This window comes from Corylus avellana, chromosome 2 (assembly GCF_965113065.1).
Source record: "Corylus avellana chromosome 2, dhCorAvel1.hap1.2, whole genome shotgun sequence".
Classification (NCBI taxonomy): Eukaryota; Viridiplantae; Streptophyta; class Magnoliopsida; order Fagales; family Betulaceae; genus Corylus; species Corylus avellana.
In genome coordinates, this window is record NC_142491.1 from 44526172 (window position 1) to 44543363 (window position 17192).

Sequence of the window (17192 nt, forward strand, 5' to 3'; positions counted from 1 at the left end):
ATATATCAAATATTCCTATATAATATATATCCAACACAACACAACCAATATATATCCTATATCCAATATCCAACACAACCAATATATATCCAATATCCAACATCCAATATATATCCAACACAACACAACCAATATATATCAAATATTCCTATATAATATATATCCAACACAACACAACCAATATATATCCTATATCCAATATCCAACACAACACAACCAATATATATCCAATATCCAACATCCAATATATATCCAACACAACACAACCAATATATATCAAATATCCAACATCCAATATATATCCAACACAATATATATCCAATATATATCGAATATCCAACATCCAATATATATCCAACACAACACAACCAATAATATATATATCCAACACAACTTCATTAAACAAGGTAATATATCCAATATATATATCCAACACATATATCCAAGACAACACAATTTCATTAAACAAAATTCTATATCCAATATAGATATCCAACACAACACAACTTCATATAATATGTATCCAATATCCAACAAACAAAATTTCAACACACACACTACATTTCAACACAACACATAACAAAACATATATATAAATGAAAAAAAACGTTCTAACACAAGGCAAAACAAATATACAATAAAACATTTCTGGAGTATCTACTAGAAATTAGTTTCAATTAGTCTCAACAAGCATATACAAAACATTTTTGGAGTATCTAACAATATACAAAACAACAAACAGTGTTGACCAGCCCTATGGTGCTCTACTCAACACAATCATCCTCCAACTCCTAATTTGCATTACCTGCGAATTAATTGTGAACCAATAATAATCAATACAAAAATTAGAAATTATTCTATAATACGATGCAAATATACGTAAGTTTTAAAATGGACCGCTGTAACTAGGGGTTTGTAACAGTTATTCTAATAGTGAACAATTGTTAGAAAAACAAAATAAAATATAGAATTACCTCTCGGGGGCGCAGACCCAGACGTCGACCCGAACATTGCCTCGAGCTGGCGGAAACGAGCCTCAAAAATGTCATCTTTCTCTGCTATCTGGGCTTTTTGTGCTTCAATCTGCCTCGCCATCTCATCCATTGCACTTTTTTGTGCTGCCCGCTCCTCTTCAAGTTCTCTGATTCTATCTGTCATCTGTGAGAACGAGGAGCTCCAGGAATTTTGAGACCGTGTCTGGGACGGTGTATAGTATGAATGTATGCTGCCCCGCACCGGCAGCACATTCGCACCCAGCTGGCGGACCCTACCAGCATACTCCGGCTTATTTCCATGCGCCTGAGCATACGCGTCATTAGGTGTCCACCGTACCGTCCCTTCCGTCACGGTATCAGTATTTGCCGGGTCAGTGGCCGCCAATTCCTGCATCAGCTCCTGTACATTAAAAAACAAGTTAGTATCTCGTATATATAAGGAACGTTAATATATATGCTTGAGTACTTACACATCTTTCTCTGACCACGTCATTCGGATAGCCACTTTCCTTGTATGTGTGAGTCTTGATGTAACTTTCCGCTCGAGTTGGAGGAGTGCCCCCCGCGTCTAAGGTCTGCATACAAAAAAAAACATAAGACGTGTTTTTGACTTAAACAACCGATTATATATGTATATAAGTACCTCTTGATGTGTCACTCTAGCATAGCTCATCGACCCAGTGCAGTGAGGCGTGTTGTTTTTTGCTCGCAATTCTTTCATCTTGGCAGCATACTCCTACATGTATATAAGTCTTAAAATGTCAGGCCTAACCCAATTAGAATTAATGAAACTACAATTAATTCCACTAGCCAATTGCTGAAAACACTCCTGACGTACCTGATTTTTCGGGTCGCACCATCTCGCCAACAAGACATTCAAGTCCACTGGGTCGTATCTCCTAACGGCATCTTCACCCATTCTCGCCTTCACTGAGTCTGGAGTATCACCCGCTTGAATTTTTAATGATTTTTTTACAGAGTGTCTCCAACTCTTCAGCTTTGTGCCCATATCTTTGAAGGCGTCCCTTTTAATCGCCTCAATATTGTATTCAGGCGGCATGTAGAACTGAGTCTGCATATATAAATCAAACAAATTACAAATATAATTGCACACTTTAATGTTTAAAATATTGAAATACATATGCTAAAATATGACCTTGAAATACATATGCTAAAAATGTAACCATACCATAAGGGTGTCCCATATATCTTCCTTCGCACGAGGATGTACATGCTCCCATTCATCCCGGAGCTTAACATAAGTCCTTGCCCTTATGACGTTCCCGGCCTCCCTTCTGAATTTCATCCCGCTAAACCCTACGGGCTGCCATGCTTTATTGTACTCGCAGACAATTTTTTGGCCAAGGGGGACCTCCCACTTCTTGTTCGATGGTGGGATGTCCACCACCTGAAATTGGGTGCTCCCGTCTCCCCTGGTACCTAACACATTAATAATTGCAAAATTTATTAATTTCAAATTTAATACTAACTACATAAATTTTATACATATTCAAACTGAGTTTTTTAAACATATATACTTACTTATTGTCCGGAGTTTTCGACCGCCCAACACTTCTGGAGGATCTTCGGCCTCCAAGTCACCTGAGCCATCATCCGCATGCTCCCCATAGTATTGTGTCTCGCTATCATCTGGCTGCGATGGCTCACTGTATGGTATACCCGTGTTCAACTCATGGGGAAAAATCATCTCTACCTCACCATGTCCACATACACCTAACTCGCTCATGGTAGGACATGGAGTGCCAAGATCATAGGGAACCGGCTGAGACCCTTCCCCATGCTCAGGGAGCAAGGGTCTATACCCCTGGTCGTCTATCTGTGGAGATCGTCGTCGTCTACTCTTCCCCCGCGTACTCATGTCAACCTGCAAAACACATAATATACTCAATTAATTATGTATATAATAGATAAAAAAATCACCAATATAACCAATCAATGTAGAAAGAAATAACATTAAATACGTCAAAATAAATGTGAACGATATATATTATTAAAGTTTTAAATTTTTTTAAATCACATACGGATCTAAGTCTTGTCGGATGTAGTCAATGTCATCCTGGGGATCCACTTCATTACTGCTAGTCATGCGGAGCGGCTCACACTCGTGGTAGCTGACACTTTCATCATCAGAACCTTCACCTTGTCCAACGTCGTATACGTTCCTAGGTTTAGTTCTTACAACACAAGCCCAATCAGGGTCCCTTTCATCTTGGACGTAAAAGACTTGGTCAACTTGTGACGTTAGCACATACGGCTCATCAGTAATTTCCTGGCCCCGGTGGACAAGGTTTTTGAAGCTGACAAGCAGTATGCCATACTCGTCAACTTTGTACCCCCTGTCCCTCGTGTTATCCGCCCAATCGCACTTGAACAAAACATACCTAGTCCTGTCGAAGTACTCCACCTCAATTATTTCCGTCAACTTCCCATAGTACGTTTCACCATCAACTGTTGGCACGCACACCCCGCTATTCTGGGTCCTTTTTCCAGCATCGCATGCAATAGTGCGAAACAGCTTTCCATTAATCACATATCTGTTATATCTAGTCGCTGTGGCCTTCGGCCCTCTACAATGCATTACCAGTTTGTGACCTAATTCCTTCCTTTGTCCGTCGTCCAATCGATCGACCTGTAAGCACATACGTAAAAATTGACCATAAGAAAGTTTCTTTAGTTGTTATGAATCAACAACTAAATATAATGGGTCAGTAACAGTTAAACGTCACGGTAGTCTTACGTAGTCACGGTACCAATCGGCGAATAGCGCATGATGTTGGGTTTCAAACTGATCCTCCGTCGTTCGCCCCCTACTGCATGAACGCCTAAGTGTATCCATGTGCACCCTACAATACAACGTTTCAATTATATTATAATTCACAACTAAGGGTTCAAGGTCATATTGAACTTGTATACACTACTAACACGACTTACGTCCGTAGTTGAAGGAACTCATCCGAGTTAAAAATAATGTATCGGTGAATTTGTGTCAATGTGACACGGTCGAGGATAACTCGTGTTCCCGCCCCCTTTGAACCATCTGGGTTCCTTACAGTCCTATTGTGAAATGTTGGTGCGTGGTCTAGATACCTTGAGCAGAACGCAACCAACTCCGTTGCTATGTAGCCCTCCGCAATGCATCCCTCAGGAGCCGCTTTATTGCGGACATTAGATTTGAACACCCCAAGACTTCTACATATGATCATAATTCATTCATTATAATTAGTGACGATTTAATATAAAATAAAAATTCATAAATATGAATATTAGTAAAGCTATTTTACCTCTCTGCCGGATACATCCACCTATATTGTACCGGTCCACCTAGTCGGCATTCACGGACAAGATGCACGACCAAGTGAACCATCACAGTAAAAAAGCTTGGGGGAAAGACCCTTTCCATCTGGCACAAAGTAACATAAATGTCACCCTCTAATCGGTCCATATCATCTCGTGTCAATGACGTTGAACATATGCCCCTGAAGAATGCAGAAATCCCGACAAGTGGTCTTACCACGTTTCCTGGCAATGATCCACGCAATGCAATAGGGAGAAGTTGTTGCATAATTACGTGACTATCATGGCTCTTCAACCCGAATATCGTACAATCACTAAGTCGTACACATCGAGAAATATTAGAGGCATATCCGTCCGGCACCCTTACATTTCGAAGCACTTTCAAAAACTGAGTTTTCTCTTCCTTAGACATCGTGTGACAAGCTGCGGGCATATATGTTTTACCATCCTCGCCTGTGTACGGATGAAGTGTATGTCTCAACCCCATTTCTTGCAAGTCTGTGCGGGCTTGGATGTTGTCCTTTGTTTTCTTTGGAATGTCTAGTATTGTACCAAGAATGTTGTCCATCACATTTTTCTCAATGTGCATGACATCAAGATTGTGCCGTAATAGATTATCTTTCCAATACGGCAACCTAAAGAAAACACTTTTCTTCTTCCACAACACGTTAGCAGTACTAGTATCGCCTTCTCTTTCTGTCGCCCCACTCTTCTTTCGTTTCTTGTCTTTTTTCTTTTTATCCGCCCTTGCCTTACCGGCATTCTCATCTCCATATGCCATATCTTGCAATTGTCTAAGAATTTCATCTCCACTTGGCACATCTGGGGCACATTCAAATTCTTGTTTGCCGTCAAATGTTGTTCTATTTCTCCTCCACGGATGATCAATAGGCAAGTATCGCCTGTGCCCCATATAACAAAATTTCCTGCCGTGCTTTAACCGCCTGGACCTCGTCGAGTACATACAGCAGGGACATGCCTTCTCACCCCTGTTAGGCCACCCAGACAAATCTGCGTATGCCGGGAAGTCATTAATTGTCCACATCAACTGGGCTCGTAGCACAAAATTCTTTTTTTTGGACACGTCAAATGTGCGAATACCTACAGTCCATAATTCTTGTAACTCCTCAATTAAGGGTTGTAGGTAGACATCTAGATCCATTCCAGGTGACTTTGGGCCCGGGATTATCAGCGATAGTATAAATGAAGTTTGTTTCATGCACGTCCAAGGAGGCAAGTTGTACGGTACAAGCATTACAGGCCAAGTGCTGTGGGAGGTGCTCATGTTTCCGAATGGATTAAATCCATCCGAGGTTAGTCCAAGCCTGACGTTCCTGCTGTCCGCCGAGAAGTCTGGATGCAAATTATCAAATGCCCTCCACGCTTCACCATCGGCCGGATGCCTCAATACACCGTCCTTAGTCCGGCCTTCTGCATGCCACCTCATGTAAGGAGCAGTATGCTCTGACATAAACAATCTCTGTAGCCGTGGTATAAGTGGAAACCACCGCAACACCTTCACCGGGCGTTTCTTACTCGATGAAATGGGTTGCCCATCCTCATCCAACTGAATTTCATCCTTCCACTTAGATACTCCACAAACAGCACATGTATCCAAATCCTTATTGTTCTTCCAAAATATCATACAATTATTAGGACACGCCGGTATCTTCTCATACCCGAGGCCCATGTCCCTTAGAAACTTTTTTGCCTCATATGTATTAACCGGCAAAGCTTCATCACTAGGAGGCAACAACTGATTGATGAACTCAAGAAAAGATGAAAATATTGTGTTACTAAGTCCGCCAACACACTTTAAATTGTACAGATGTACAGTAGCACTAAGCTTGCTATGTTTGGTCCCATCATGAAGTGGCTTCTCTGCCTTCTTAAGCAAGTTACTGTACTTTACTCTGTCACTGTCGTCGGCTTCTTCATTCACAGTTTCTTCATTCCCCTGCACCGCAACTTCAGGCTCACAATTGTCTTCCATGACATCGTGCATGCCGAATAGATCACGCAACATTGACCGCATGTTTTCACCCTGTGCTGCGCCTAAACCCTGATCCGTGTTCGTGGTAGACGACGTAGAGACTGCAACAGGATCCCGAACAGGCCTCTCCCCGTGATAATACCAAATTCTGTATGCAATCATTATTCCCTTTCCCCCTGTCAAATGGTCAAATACCAAATCCGGCGAGTGGCGCTGCTTATTACGACACACCTTACAGGGGCAGTGAATTTTTCCATCAGGGATTGTGCAGTTCCTAACTGCAAAGTCCACGAATGATCTACACCCGTCTCTGTATTCCCTTGTACCCCTAGACTGTGTCATCCAACTCTTGTCCATAGCTTTAAGTACTGAGACCCTAACTGAATAAATTAAATAAATCTAAGTTAGTTACTTAGATGTTCTTTTATTTTTTGTGGTTCTTTAATTACATCGTTATAATTTTTTTATTTTCACTTTTAATAAACGAACACATAAATTGACTTTTAATTATAACATCTACATAATCTTAATGTGCAAAACCTAAGTAAATTACATATGGGCACCCTAAATAAACTACATATAGCTAGTTAGGTTAAATGTTGGTTTTCTTTTTTTCGTTTAATAAACCATTTATGCATTTGTATGGAAAGTGTAGATGAAATCCAATATCCAGCTTCAATTCAAATGTTCGTTGTTTTTTACTTTATACGTACGCATATTAGGAATGACATACTTAATTATTCTAAGTTTTGTAAATGTAAACATTCACATACGAATCATATATATAGATATGCCGTTGTTAATCAAAACCTACACAAAATATGGGTCTACATCTAAATGCAAAATTCTCCAGAAAAACATAATTTCAAACTACCAAGGTACGTAATTGTACATGCATGCATGGAAATACATTAAACAATATTCTCACCATATACAAACCAAACATGTCAAACTATTCAAATATATTACAAAACATATATCTTAAACAAATAAATTACTTACTTAACCTATAAAATTAATTTACATTGTAAATTACATTTTTTTTATATAAATTAATTAATTATCTATTAAATAATTTAATTAATATATATATAATTAATCTATAAATATATAATCTGTATATATATATTTGCAGATTATGTATATATATATATATATAGATATAGATATTACGAAATATATAATCACATATATAATCAGATATATAAACCTATATATAATTTTCTGTGTATATATATATATATATATATGTATATAAACCCATATATATATATATATATATATATATATATATATATATATATATACCTGATTTTCGAGTAGGAGAACGAGTGAGAGCGTGAGAGAGCCTTCCGAACTCGAGGTTGTGGTCGCCGGAGGGAGTAACGGCGGTGACGTGCGCCGGCGAGAGAGAGAGAGAGCCACCGAGGGGGAGAAAACCACGTGAAAAATGCTGCAGAGGCGAGTTGAGGTTGGCTGGGTTGAAGGAGAAAAACGAAAATGGGTGTTGAGGGTTTCAGGCGGAGGCTTGAAATGGCTTGGGCGCTGTGAGAGAAAGAAATGGGAGAGAAGAAGATGCAGGGGATGACGTGGCAGGAGGGAAAAAAAAGAAGAAAGGAAGGCGCTGCAGCTAGCCTGCAGGAGACGACGTGCAGGGGAAGGCGCTGCAGAAAAAATGCGCGCCTTCCCGAGGGGCTTTTTGACGTGCCACATTGGCACGTCAAGAACCTTTTTGACGTGCCACATGTGGCACGTCAAAAAGGTTCTTAACGTGCCACTTGGCACGTCAAGCCCATATATCCGTTTTTTTTAATTTTTAATAAATTTAATTATAATTATATAATAAAAACTTATTTCTACTAACATTTTATTTCTTTTATTATATAATGTTTTCATCTTATATAAATATATATTTATTCTCTCCAATTAGAATTAATTAGATAATAAATAAATAAACAAATTAATATTCTAGATGTATAGATATATAATTAAATGTATCAACTAACCGGCCGCATATGTTGTGTTTGTCGAGTTCCTATGAGGTTTGCAGGTCTTATAAAAGGACATGGGTTTTTTTTTTTTATTCTCAAATTAATTTTAATTGGAGAGAATAAATATATATATATATATATATATATATATATATATATATATGATAGAGTAAATACTATTTCAATAACATTTAAATAAATAAAATTTTATGAAAATAGTTTAAATAAGATAATATATATATATATATATATATATATATATAGGGTTTTGACGTGCTATGTTTGGCACGTCAAAAACTTTTTGACGTGCCATGCATGGCACGTCAAAAGTTTTTGACGTGTCACAAATGACACGTCAAAAACCCATAACTAATAATTATATATATATTATCTTATTTAAATCATTATAAATGATATTCACAATTTAATTATATTAACTCTATCATATATTTAGCCTATCCAATTACAAATAATTAGAGAAAAAATAAATTAGTATTCTAGACGTATAGATAATTAGACGTATGAACTGACCGACAACATATGTTGCGTTGGCCGATCGAGTTCATGTGAGGTTTGCGGGTCTTATAAAATAAATGTATCGAGTATTTTTTATATATTATTGTTTATAAATAATATGGGTAGCTATCATATTAATATTACTAGACCGATCGATTTATGCATGCATGATACATATATATATATATATATATATATATATATATATATAAGCATACATATATACTAAGTAATTTATACCAATATGATAAACTATAATTTGCCTATCGAATCAAAATTTAATTTTTTTGGCCAATTAACATTAATTTATTTTTTAATACATATTTTTTAATATCAAAATAAAAAATAGAGTTTTGGTATATATATAAATATATATAAAAAATATAAAATTTAAATTGAAATTTATAGGTTTTTGACGTGTCATGCATGACACGTCAAAACTTTTTGACGTGCCATGCATGGCACGTCAAAAGTTTTTGACGTGTCACAAATGACACGTCAAAAACCTATAATTAATAATTATATATATATTATCTTATTTAAATCATTATAAATGATATTCACAATTTAATTATATTAAAATTATATTAACTCTATCATATATTTAGTCTATCCAATTACAAATAATTAGAGAAAAAATAAATTAGTATTCTAGACGTATAGATAATTAGACGTATGAACTGACCGACAACATATGTTGCGTTGGCCGATCGAGTTCATGTGAGGTTTGCGGGTCTTATAAAATAAATGTATCGAGTATTTTTTATATATTATTGTTTATAAATAATATGGGTAGCTATCATATTAATATTACTAGACTGATCGATTTATGCATACATGATACATATATATATATATATATATATATATATACCAACTTCATTTATACTAATATGACAAACTATATATAATTTTCCTATCCAATCAAAATTAATTTTCTATGCCAATTAACATTAAGTGTTGTTTATTACATATTTTTTTATATCATAATTAAAATTATGTTTGATATAATTAAAATTATTAATTATATAATTAAAATTATTAATATAATTTTTTGACGTGTCATGCTTGACACGTCAATAGTTTTTGACGTGCCATGCATGACACGTCAAAAGGTTTTTGACGTGCCAAATATGGCACGTCAAAAACTTATATAAAATATATATATATATATATATATTTATATAAGTTTTTATATATTATCTTATTTAAGCTATTTTCATAAAATTTTATTTATTTAAATGTTATTAAAATAGTATTTACTCTATCATATATATATATATATATATATTTATTCTCTCCAATTAAAATTAATTAGAGAATATAAAAAAAAAAACCCATATATTCTAGATGTACAGATATATAATTAAATGTATCAACTAACCGGCCGCATATATTGTGTTTGTCGAGTTCATATAACTTTTGCAGGTCTTATAAAATAAATGCTTCGAGTATGTTTTATATATTTTTAGAAAAATAATATGTGTAGCTATCATATTAATATTAATAGACTGATCAATTTACGCATGCATACATATATACTAATGATAATGAACTATAATTTATACTAATGACAATAAATATTAATTTTTTATGCCAATTAACATTAATAGTTTGTTAATGCATATTTGTTTATATCAAAGTTATTGTTAATTTTTTTTTTATATTAAAAAAAGTTTTTTGACGTGTGGAATTGACACGTCAAAAGTTTTTGACGTGTCAAATTGACACGTCAAAATCTTTTGACGTGTCGATTTCACACGTCAAAAAACTTTTGACGTGTAGAAAAAGACACGTCAACAAAAATTTTTTTGACGTGCTTAAATAGACACGTCAAAAGTTTTTGACGTGGCAAACATAATTTACTGTTTGCCACGTCAAAAAACTCATATTTTTTTGTAGTGAATGTTAGCGGTTATTATAGTTACTAACCACTAACGGCTGGTTAACAGCTAATGAATGAATTTTGCTAATCGCTTAGGCAGTTACGGTTAGAGGTTTTAGCTAATAACCGCTAATCGTAACCGCCTTTTTACCCCTACTGAAAATTGCCAGAACTATAAATAAATAAAATTGTGAGAGTGAAAATTAATTTTTAAGGGATTATCTCATAAAAAAATACTCTTAGGTTTTTGCGAGAATGATGAGCTTAGCTACTTTCGCTTATCTAGTAACACGACAATTGGACCAAACGTTGATTCTCATGACGTTTCAATCACCACAATGTCCGATTTTTTTTTTTTAAAAAAAGTACCAGAACTAATAAAAAAAGGTAATTAGGCTACAACATAAGAAAAATGCTAGATTTTCTCTTCTAATTTTTCTCTTATTATTTTTCTTATTTTTCAAAATTATCATTAAATTTGTGGGTCATATGAATCTCACACATACACCCCACAAATCCAACTTTCTTTGAACCATTAGAATCGCAACATAATGCTACAAACAACTTTCTTTACTTTTATTTTTTATTTAAAAAAAACAGATGAATTTCTCCCTCCTTTTTTTTTTTTTTTTTTTTGTCTTTTATATATAAAGTAAAACTAATTTCTTCACATTAACATTAATCAATTCTTATTACTAATCCTGAAAAACAAAAATCAGAAAAAAAAAAAAAAAAAAAAAAAAGGCGGAGCAACACTCCACCTGTTGAAGACCAATATAGCAATCTCGCCCCCTTTGAACTTGGGGCAAGAATTATCTTATCTCCAGCATGGGGCAGGATGGAAGGTACAGAAGATATAAAAATTCATATAATGGTCACATGAGGTTCTACATCAAGGACTCATACATCTGATAGGATTAGAGGTATTTTTCGTAATACACCTACAAAGGCTCCTGTATATATTGACCTCACTGAAAAGGTCCCTGCTGTAACTCAACCTTCACGTGCAGGGCCTAAAACTGGAGGTGGTGGAACTGGACAGAAAACTATGGGTGGTGGACCTAGATGGGCTAAAATTAGGGGGGGGGGGGGGATTTGCAGTTCGAGGTGGTTGAGGCAGAAGTTTCGCAGTGAGAGGAGGTGGAGGCAGAAGTGGTGCAGGCAAAGGTGGTGTATGCATTAGTGTTGCCGGTAGAAGTGGTGCAGGCAGAGGTGGTGTAGGCATTAGTGTTGCAGGCAGAAGTGGTATAGCTACACCTACTAGTGCTACAACTGCAGGTACTGGTGCTGCAGCAAAGTCTGATACTATTGCAAAGTTGAAAGAAAAACGCATTGCAACAACAGTAGAAAAAAGGTATTAAAATTATGGAAGCCAAAAGAAAACGGCTCAATCCACAATGGAAGCCCTAAAGTCATGGACAATTAGCCTTATGTGTTTTTTGTTGTTTTGATATGTTACATTTTTTGTTAAATTGTTAGTGTCTCTGGAAATTGGTAATGTGTATGGATAACAATATATGTGATTTTCATTTGTAATATGTATGGATAACAATATATGTGGTTAGATGTTGGTAATGTATATGGATAACAATATATGTGGTTGGAAGTTGGTAATGTTTATGGATAAGTTTTTACTTGGTTGGAAGTAGGTTGGAAATATGGACATATTTTTATGGAAATTGTGAATGTGTTGCAGGCTTAGTTACTTGCTGCAGATTTTTTTTTGTTTACAATGTGAAGGTACATAGTTTTTATCTGGTTGGAAGTAGGTTGGAAATATTGACATGTTTTTTTATGGAAATTGTGAATGTGTTGCAGGCTTAGTTACTTGCTGCAAATGTTTTTTTTTTTACGATGTCAATGTACATAGTTTTTACCTGGATGGAAGTAGGTTGGAAATATGAACATATTTTTTATGAAAATTGTGAATGTGTTGCAGGATTAGTTACTTGCTGCAGATTTTTTTTTGTTTATGATGTGAAGGTACATAGTTTTTACCTGGTTGGAAGTAGGTTGGAAATATAGACATATTATTTATGGAAATTGTGAATGTGTTGCAGGCTTAGTTACTTGCTGTAGATTTTTTTTTGTTTATGATGTGAAGATACATAGTTTTTACCTGGATGGAAGTAGGTTGGAAATATGGACATATTTTTTATGGAAATTGTGAATGTGTTGTAGACTTAGTTACTTGCTGCAGATTTTTTTTTTTTGTTTACGATGTGAAGGTACATAGTTTTTACGTGGTTGGAAGTAGGTTGGAAATATTGACATATTTTTTATGGAAATTGTGAATGTGTTGTAGGCTTAGTTACTTGCTGCAGATTTTTTTTTGTTACGATGTGAAGGTACTTAGTTTTTACCTGGTTGGAAGTAGGTTGGAAATATGGACATATTTTTTATGGAAATTGTGAATGTGTTGCAGGCTTAGTTACTTGCTGCAGATTTTTTTTTGTTTACGATGTGAAGGTACATAGTTTTTACCTCGTTAGAAGTAGGTTGGAAATATGGACATATTTTTTATGGAAATTGTGAATGTGTTGCAGGCTTAGTTACTTGCTGCAGATTTTTTTTTGTTTACGATGTGAAGGTACTTAGTTTTTACCTGGTTAATAGTAGGTTGGAAATATGGACATATTTTTTATGGAAATTGTGAATGTGTTGCTGGCTTAGTTACTTGCTGCAAATTTTTTTTCTTTTTCTTTTTGTTTATGATGTGAAGGTACTTAGATTGTAATTCATAAAATCGTTACAAAAGGGTATAGATTTACCTTGATTTCTTTTTTATGGTATAGGTTTTCCTTTTTGCTAATTTGCAAGTCGGTATTGGAATTATCAGGCACGAGCATTATAATTCTCTAGTAAATCGTCATTATATCACCCATTTAAATTATATGTGCGGAGGAAAATTTTGTAATAAGGTGCATCAGTTGTAATGATAAATGTTTTTTTATAGGTAAAAAATCAAACTCAATATACCGAGTGACTTTATGGTCAAATGCATGGCATACACACAATTCATGTTTACATAAAACAGGAATTTACATTCATATAGCAACTAATAAATTCATTAAAAACTACATTACATTTTAGATAAGCTTCTAGAATTACACGGCTCTACAACATACGACATTGTGCTCCCACAATTACATAAGTACAAAATACCACATTGTGCTCCCTAAACCCTAAACAAAGTAACTCATTATGCTCCCAAAATGACACAAACATAAAAAAACACAATGTGATCTCAAACTTACACACACATCAGTTCAACTTCAAACGGCCAAGCTTGCATTCATACGGACCACTTAGAGTGTATCCAAACAACAAAATGAAAATGACACTTAAACAAATTACCCAGGAACACGCAAGAATTGTTTGGTAATTCTTCTTAACTGCATGGAGTTTGATCTCCCAAATTTCTACTTCCTTTTGATACCGGGCAATTTCTTTATCCATTTCCACTTTCACACACAGATTTTCTCTCTCCATTTCTATCTTCACCTTACTGACTTCAACTTCAACCATGTCTTCACACCGTTTTGCTTCTGACAACAATTTTTTGTGCTTTCGCCAGAACCAAGTTCCAACCCTTTTACATTTCGTACACAACTCAGGATCAATCCATTCAAAGTAACCATAATCTCGGTTGATCTGTAAAATAGTAAACAAATATTAATCACCAACCAAAACACATAAAATATTAGTTTATAATGACAAAAACAGTTAATGACATTCCCTCTTAATTAGGATTTTCACTCAAAATTAAACTAGTGAGTACATAATAGTTGGAACTTTAATTACGGTCTTATTTATATAACATAATAGTCAGAATTCATGTACAACAAATTTTACATTTAAAATAGCTAAATGGTGAAATTTTTTCACAATCATTTTTTTTTTTTCAACTACACTATCGAATATGATAAAATTCAATAGTGTAGTTGAAAAACCATTACACATAAAATTCGATAGCTAAATGGTTTTCAACCATTACACAAGCATCACGCCTAAACCATTACTCATAAAATTTTAAAATACATAAACCTTCTGGATGCTCTTATATATTGACAATAAAAGCCATGCGCGAGAAGTATGACATGTTCAAACCACTTATGTGCGTAGATTGAAAGCACTCTTCCCTACAAATTTCCCTAAACCCTAAACAAAGAACTAAACAAAGAACCCACAACCATAACCCTAAACCCTAATTATCAGTACTCAACCTAAACACATAACCAACAACGAAAATTAAAACCATAAACAAGAAATTATCAATACTTATCCAAAACCCTAAAGAACCCACAACGAAAATTACAACCCTAAACAAGAAATTACGTGTTTGAAGAACTTGCCCAAATTTTCGCAACACTCATCATAAACATAAAACATGCCTTGTAATTTTCGCAACCCACAAACCACCTCCCGAAATTGTGCTCTGTTTAAGCTGTTTTTACAACCATCGGCCGCTCACAGTAGCAAAGCCTCTGCGGTGAAGATGAAACTCCAAAACTTGAGGTATACTTCATCGTTTCTCTCTCTCTCTTCGCAATAAATTCAAATACAATAGAAAACAATTTTTGTTAACAATAAATCAACATCACATAATTAGGGATAACCAAATAAAAAACCCCCTCACGAAAACCCCAATTTACAAAAAACCCTAGTTTTCTACTACACAGTTCGGTGCAAATTTACGAATCCAAAAGGGCAAAAATTTACCTCGTCCTACACAAATGCGCAAAAGTTCAAACTTTGGGTGGTTCTCGAGTGGTTGTCGCACAGGTTGTCGATGGGCTGTTGAGGAGGTGGGTTCTCCCTCTATTGCGTCCCTTTCTATCGTGGGTCAGCAGCTTCTTCACCTCGTGCGTGCTTCGGCTTTGACAGTGTGACTTGTTTATTTGTTGTTTAAAGTAAGTAAAGCCTAAATGGTTGGGTTGGGTTGGGTTAGGCGTGGGTTAGTTGAGTTAGGGCGTGAGTGAGGGTGGTAATGTTGATGGGGGTATTTTCGGTACTAAAACGCGTAAAGTGATCACGTGCGTCTCACGTGATCACTATTCCGTCAGTCAATGCGGCTTTGACTGACGAATGCCTGAATTGAAAAGAATTGAAACTTTACGGGGGTGGATACCAAAAATTGAAACTTTGGAGGTCGAATTGCAAATCGCTGATAACGTTGGGGGGGGGGGGGGGGGAGGGGGGTAAACAGTAATTTTTCCTTAATATTATATTTAACCTATGTAAGACACTAGGTAAAACTCACCCTTTGGCAAAAGTCAAGAGCTTATATACCTTTGATAAAACTCACCACTACTGTCGACCGCTTTTGTGGCTTTTCTCCGCCTCCCGAATACAACTGCTGGCGGGTGGTCCTAATGCGCTGGTCAATGGCTTCCACGCATCGGGTCTGGCGGCCTTCCTCCGCCTTGTCCATCTCTAGTATTGCTATTATGAGATTTTATTTGCTTTTCTTTTATTTTTCGTTGTAATTTTATGTTCCTTGTGTTTCTATTTTCTGGCCAGTTCCTTGAACTGGTCACTTTTTCATTTTTTGACAAAATTCTTCCTCTCTTTACCAACTACTGATGATCGGATTCGGTTTCTTCTACCTACCACTGATGGTCGTGATGGTAACCCTGATAGGTTTTGTTCCGTTTACAGAATTTTGCCATATTTTACAGCCTTTATTGGCCGTTTCAGTTCGCTTGATGGGCTGGGTCATTCATTTAACCCATTTTTGACTGTTCTTCGGAAGGTTCTTTCGCCTTTGCTTTTTATTTTCTTGTAATTCCCTTTTCCCTTTCCCACTTTCAATAGAAAAAAAAATAAAATAAAAAAGCATATACACATTTAATAAAACTCACCCTTAAAGTAATGCGTTTTTTTTTTTTTTTTTTGGATAAATGAAACCCTCCAATTTTGACAACATACAACCAAACACAAAACTGCGGTTTCAACTCTGCAGAAACACTTTACACCCATTACTGCCATCAATCTAGCCTGCAGCACTATTCAAGTTCTGCAAAAAAAAAAAAACACTCAAAATACCATATACAGACAACTCAAAACAGAATCAACCACAGCTACCACAAAGTTCTTCATTCTCCCTTGATCACTTAACCTCCCAATAACAATAACAGGTGATCTAACCTCCCACTTCATTTGTAAAACAATTTTCTCCTCTTTAAGGATTTGATTTCCTTGTCTAACATTATTTTTTTGCTTCCAAACAGTATAAATTGTAGTACTCCATCCGATTTGCATAAAATGGGCCTTCATTGATTTCATCTTCCACATCCTTAGTCCCCACCTCAGCACATCATCCCAGCCCGTATATATCTCATCAACCAAGCAAGTTTTTAAAATTGAGAAAGGCTACACACTCTCAAATACATACTCCTTGACATGGTACTATTACTAAAAGTAATGCATTTTTCACTGTAATTCCTTTTTACCTTTCAATATAAAAGATTATAGTCCTATGAAAACATTTCTTT